General features: G+C 32.7%; 1 long non-coding RNA gene across 1 annotated transcript; it reads right to left on the bottom strand.

The window, feature by feature from the left end:
* Window positions 1-3,644: 3,644 nt before the first annotated feature.
* Window positions 3,645-6,256, bottom strand: LOC126725195 (uncharacterized). The gene is made up of 2 exons (XR_007655352.1): window positions 6,073-6,256; window positions 3,645-5,167 (listed from the first exon to the last, which is right to left on the bottom strand). It is a non-coding gene; the product is annotated as an uncharacterized LOC126725195 (long non-coding RNA).
* Between the last annotated feature and the right edge of the window lie 224 nt (window positions 6,257-6,480).

The following is a 6,480-nucleotide window of genomic DNA, read 5'->3' on the forward strand; positions in this document are numbered from 1 at the left end:
TTGACCAAAAATGTAAAGAAGCCCAAGGGAGAAAAGCCCAAAGTGGAGAAGCCCAAGGTTGAGACCCATGTTATTGCAAAAAGAACCGTTGGTGCAAAACCAAAGGAAAAAGGGAAGTCATTACCCAAAAGTCAAAGGGGACCTCAAGTAAAGCATTTTTGTCATCATTGTGGCATGTGAGGGCACACAAGACCAAATTGCTTCAAGCTTCAAGCTCTTAAGAGGGCTGACTCTCTGCGCAACCAAGATAACTCAAGAAGAATGTTGAAGGGAAACCAAGCTAAAGGAGAAAATGAGAGACAACTCATTGGAGATGTTGAAGAACATTTCATCATACCTTGCTAGCTTCATCTCGAGGTTTGAGAGCTATGTCGGTCGTACCCCTCTGTCTAAAGATCTCATCCAATACACTTGTACAGTGTGGGTGAAGAAGGTTAATCATGGATGATCACTCACTATGCCTATGCATTAATACTTCCAATGTATTAGGGTTATAGTTTCATGCATCATGACATATGGGATCTTCTTATGTCATTGCTTCCATTATAGCATGTTTCTTTTGTAGGTCTTTGTTTGTGTACCTTGTTTTTGTTAATCTTACCTTATTGCTTTGTTTTTTAGTGTGTTGAAAAATTCAAAAACCTATAAAATGAAAAATCTCAAATAATTTGATCGCTTATGTTATGTATATCACATGTTGAGTTTGGCCTAGTACCTCCATACTAATAGCGTAGTGCATTTACAAGCTTAGCTTGTTATGTATGCATAATTTTTTAAGTGTGAGTTACATCTAGAAATCAAGGTTTGATTGTTGTAAATAGATCTTCAAGCTTGTCATTAATGATTAGTTAATAGTCTTGTTTGATCTTGATACATGCATAGACTTGTGCCTATATATCTCCTCACATTTTTTTTTCTTTTTCAAACAGCTCTAAAAATGTCAATTTTTAAAAAGGGAAAGATCTGAAAAAACCCTACTTCAAAAACTAGTTTGATTAGGAAAATGTGGAGCAAATATGTATTAAAATGTATGGTGTCAAAGCCAAAAGCTTATTTGTCAAAGAAATATCAAAAAATTCATGGCATTGTTTCTCAAAAATTTGAGTTGTTTTGATCAAAAGCATGAAAAATGAAAGCCAAATGAAAAGCATTCAATCATATGTAAACACATTGATGAGGGGTCATTTATGTTCATTTCTACAAGTGAGAAAGTTCACTTGACTTCGTGCTAGTTGTGTATGACTTGATTGAATTGATCATTGAAACTCCGTACTAGACTATGGACTAGTTCATACTTGATCCACACACACAACACACAAGTTTAATGTTCAATGAATGCCTATTTTATTTATGTGATTGTATGTGTTCAAATGTGATACGTGTTTACTCAGTTAATTACATGATGATCAAACCCAAAAAGATTTTTGAGTATTTTATATGTTTTTGAAAGTGTTTTTATATAGCATGTTTGTGTTATGAGTTTTTCCAAAAAGCCAATTTTTTTTGTTGAAAAACTCCTTCAGATGCATTTTCGCAAGTAAGTCGTGAGTAAGAACTTACCCGCAAAAATGAGGATGCTATTTTTTATTTCTTCAAAATTTTACACAGAGTTTCACGACTCCTTCGAGAGAAGTAGCTTCCTGCGAAACATGTCCTGTGCTTTTGAGGCCATTTCGTGAGTAACTTCACAAGTCCCTTACCCACAAAATAAACGGATTTTCAGTTTTAAAGGCCAAATAGTGTTAGTTTTTTCACATCTTATGTTTTGCCTCTTTCGTGCCTCTCTTAACCCAAAACACATTTTTCTCCAAAAACTCAACCAAATCTTAAGGGTTTTCATCTCTAAGACTCATCTAAGGTATGTTTTAACATCTTTTCTATTTTGAATCCTTAGATTAAGCCTTAGATTCTAGTATTTCTAAGGTTGGGTTATTTTTGAAAGGGGTTGGGAGAAACTTAATTTCTTGTAAAAATTTTTAATTTTCTTGATTAGGTTGTGTCCCATTGTGTTTGTTTGTGTTTGTATTGGCCCCAAGTGGCATTTTAACATATATTTAGGCAAGTTTTCCACATGTTCATGCATTGCTTCATATGTAAGTGGTTTGTGTGCACTCTAAGTGTTTGACAAAATGCATAAATGACATTTTCTCGTTGTTTTGGACTCCGATGAGTACCAATTTTTGGGGATTACTATGTTTTTACATGTTTAACACATTTTAAATATTAGTTGTGTGTTTTGCACACTTTTCCCCATGAGTGTCTTGTCATGCATTACTCATGCATCTTACATGCACATCGCAAGCACACTTAACGCACACTTGACGCACAGACTCAATCACTTGATACGTTTTGCGTTTCACTCATGTTAGATAAGTCTTGTTAGACCTTTAGCACTTAAAACATGATCTAGTGACTTTGTGTGCTTGTCTTTATATTTTTTTTGGGACTATTTTGTTCATTTTTTTGGACTAACTTGTATCTAATCAAGTTTGTTTCCATGTTTGTGTTTGTTTTTGCTTGTCTGTGTGGTTCTTCATTTTACAGATGTCTCGATGTTCCTCTTGAGGAAAAGAATAGGTGATTGATCTCACATCATCTCCTGTATCAAAAAGGACCTGTCAATCATCCAATGACTTTGACAACAAGAGATTCAAGACTCTCTTGGATTCTCAATCTTTCACCAACATCTTCAAGAGTGCACCTACTATGGTGGAGTGGGTTGTGAGATTTGACACTCTAGGATCCACCTTTATCCCTAAGATATTTGTAGATAAGGATTGGTTAAGCTTGTTTGGTAACTTTGAGGATCCTATTGACAAATTGGATATATTCGAACGCTAGGTTCACCGGAGTTTAACAAACTTGCTCTACAATGTATGCTTCCCTTTTTGAATGTCACAGTAATACAAAAAGTCAGATAACCAAATAATAGAAAAGACTGAAGTACTGTAGTTTTTTTTTTTTTTTAAGGGCTTTAAAATTTGGCTTCCATTTTCATTTTTCTAGTCAATTAGAGAAGCCAACCACAATTTCTTTCTTCAGAGGAACACAAAATATATCAAACCTAGAGTCAATCTACTATGATTCCATAGTACTCTAACAAAGATGATTCCAAAGGTTTCTATGGAACAAAAATGATGTAAGTGATCTTCTTTGACCTTTGCGAAACAAGACAGACCACAAAACACCAATGTAGCAAGCATCATAGTACTAATAACAAAAGAGCCAAAACCATAGCAATACTAAGCATGTTTTCATAATTCAAAATATCCAAAAATGATAGTAGACATCAGATAATAAGTCAATAATCAAACAATTCAAACATCTCAGAAGAGATGTACCCTACTTGTCTACCCTTAACTACCCAATCTTAATATCTTACTCTAAAGATCAACACTTAGAGTCTACAAAATCATAACATTTGCTCTGATACCACAACTATCACGCCCCAAACCCGATACCCGAATTTATGACTATGACCGGCATGCTAATATCAAGCTTAAGCCTGATATTAACAAGAACCAACTTAACTTTTTCCAAGACTTTTACAAAAGCTTCTCTCTTTCTTTTCATTCTTGTTTCTTTACTTAAATGATATAACTTTTCACTTGATATTCAGAGCATCTGCATTGTACCTCAAAGAATAATACAATCCACCGATTATTCAAATTCTAAATTTCACATAATACATCTCTTAATACTTTAAGGTACACACTTTCATTATATCCTAAAATACACCATACTACAAATCCAAACATCAAATTGCTAATTTAGGATCTATACATATAAAACTAAAACCAGCTCATTCCAAAACTTGACTAAGGCTTCCTCTGCTTCAAAATAAAACCTGTTGACTAAAAGAGTGGAAGGGGGAGCTACACAGCTCAGTAAAGGCAAGATATATGAGAATTTAATAAGAATGCATGTAAAACAATTCATTTCATTCTATGAATATTCAAATAGGAGAACATCTTTTCATGCATAGTATTTTATACTATTCATAATAATAACTTATATGCTTTCCATAGAAAATAATTGTTCTTCTTTTTCTTATCAAGTTAATATTAACAAAACCTTTTAGATTAAACTTTTTCATTTCCTACAAAGTCACCATATGTATATTCTTCTCATTACAAAATAATCATTTTAACTTAAATCAGATAATCGACAACTTTGTATTAAACTAGAAACATCTTGACCCAATAAGAAAACCTTTCTTTATAAACCTCTTACCGAAAAATATTATAACTTTCATAGTTATAAAACTTAACATTTCGTAAAAAATAGGTATCTGATAACTTTTATACATAAACTTGTACTTTCATCAAAAGATTTATCTTTATAGCACATTAGAAATTCAGAAACTTTTATCTTTAATGAACAACTTTTCTTTTCATCAAAAACTTCTTCTTGCCATGAGAGTTTTTACTTTTCACAATGCATTTAAACAAAATAATTCTCTCATGATTAATAACATAACATAACTGTTCATAAATAACTTATTGGTTAGTCCATATCTGATAAGTCTGTACAGAGAAGGCCTCATCACATTTGGGTTACCTCGTGTGCATGATATTGTTCTCTTTGAGAGGCTTGATGGCACATCTCCTCAAGATTTTATTCCTCCCCATAGTCCGTATACATTGGGGAAAAGGCCTTATTCAGATTAGAGTTACGGGCAACCTCATTTCCTCTATTTTAAATGGCCTAGAGTTATGGGCAGCCCCATTTCCTCTACTTTAAATGACCAAACAGATAACATTTTTCCATGGAAAGCTAGTAATTAACCCCTACTAGCCAAGTTTAGATCACCAGAGGACATAACCCAAAAACATTTCACACTTTACATCATAATGAAATTTCTTATTTTGCATAACATTTCATTACAATAGCATTTTCATTCTTTTCTTTAAACATCATGTTCGTGGAATCAATAATAGCATCAATATGTTTAAATCATGTACATAAGTTTTCGAAAACTCACAAACATATCTTTGTCAGAATAATGATTATATGTCATATCTCTAATCAAAAACATTTTAATGCATAATATACTTTAAAATAACCTCATGACTTACCAAATGCCCATATACTTATCCCTTACCCGAAAGTAGAGGAATCGAGAGCCTACAGTCGACGGAGCTTAAACTTGGGGAACTGGTAACACCTAAACCAAATATCAAATCTTATTACTTACTATTAATTATTCCTTATCATAAACTTACACATTCATCTCAAAGCCTATCTCTTAAAGTCAAGGAAGTCCTAATCCCACCTCAAAGAGGTTCCCACAAATACAAAATACATTCATCAGACAACATGATATACTAAATCATAGAGAAACCAATTCATAAAATTTATATATGATTCTCACATACCAAAGGATGAGAATATTAAATTATAGCTCAAAAAATTCACCCTAACTTGATAATTAAATCCACAAAGTCAAGTGTAGCATATGTTGTTCACTGCTCATTTCAGCAGCACATGCTCCATTTGTAAAATACAAACGGGCTATCCACACACATCTAATTGTCATGAAATTTTACATAACTACTCCCCTGAATGTCTAGTATAAAATATAAAAATTTCGGAGTCAAAGAATAAACCCATAATTTACTAAAAATCACACAAGACAAAATACTCAAATCTGTCCTGACAGAATTTCTTGCAAATTAAAAATTAAACCATTATTTTTATATTCATCCAAATTCTGTGAGACCACTTCCGTAACAACCATGTATGTCTTAGAATTCATAAAAACTACTTCTAGCATCCTAATTCATAGAATATGATTTAATACATATTTTTCTTGTTGTAAACATCAAATCTGTCACAGAGACAGCTTCAGTACATATTCTTAAAAAATCATCAACAAATAGCAATAGGCCTTAATTTCATTTGGGTATTTTTATACCTATAATAAACATACTAAAATATGTTATTAAACATTCAATAAACCATAATATCATCAAACCTTCAAATCACTAAAACAGAATCATAATTCAGCCCATAAAATCAGGATAGAGGTTAAAGAAGTAGAAATAAACAAATGAAGTTTTGATTACTTACCCCCCACAATTTGAAGCTGAAATTTTAGTGTTAACCCTTTAATTTCTTCTTTAGAGAGGGATATTTTGTTTTGGTGAGAGAGGGAGGGCTGCCATGTAAGAAGAGGTGAAGAAAGAAACAAAGAACAAGGAAAAGAGTAGGGAAAGAGGGCTGGACTTTCTGTCTGGTGCAGTCAAGAAAATGAGAAAAGGGGAAGACTTTTGGGGCAGCAAAAAGGCGATAAAAGATGGGGACTTTGGGTGGAATACGAGTGGAGCTTAGGAAAAATCTCACCACCCACTTTTCCAATTTTCTTGCATTCACACTCACACCTTTCTACAAAAATAATATCACTTTGCATATACATACATACACATATACATATATATATATATATATATATACATATATATTTATATATATCCTTAC

The sequence above is a fragment of the Quercus robur genome, chromosome 5 (assembly GCF_932294415.1).
Source record: "Quercus robur chromosome 5, dhQueRobu3.1, whole genome shotgun sequence".
Taxonomy (NCBI): Eukaryota; Viridiplantae; Streptophyta; class Magnoliopsida; order Fagales; family Fagaceae; genus Quercus; species Quercus robur.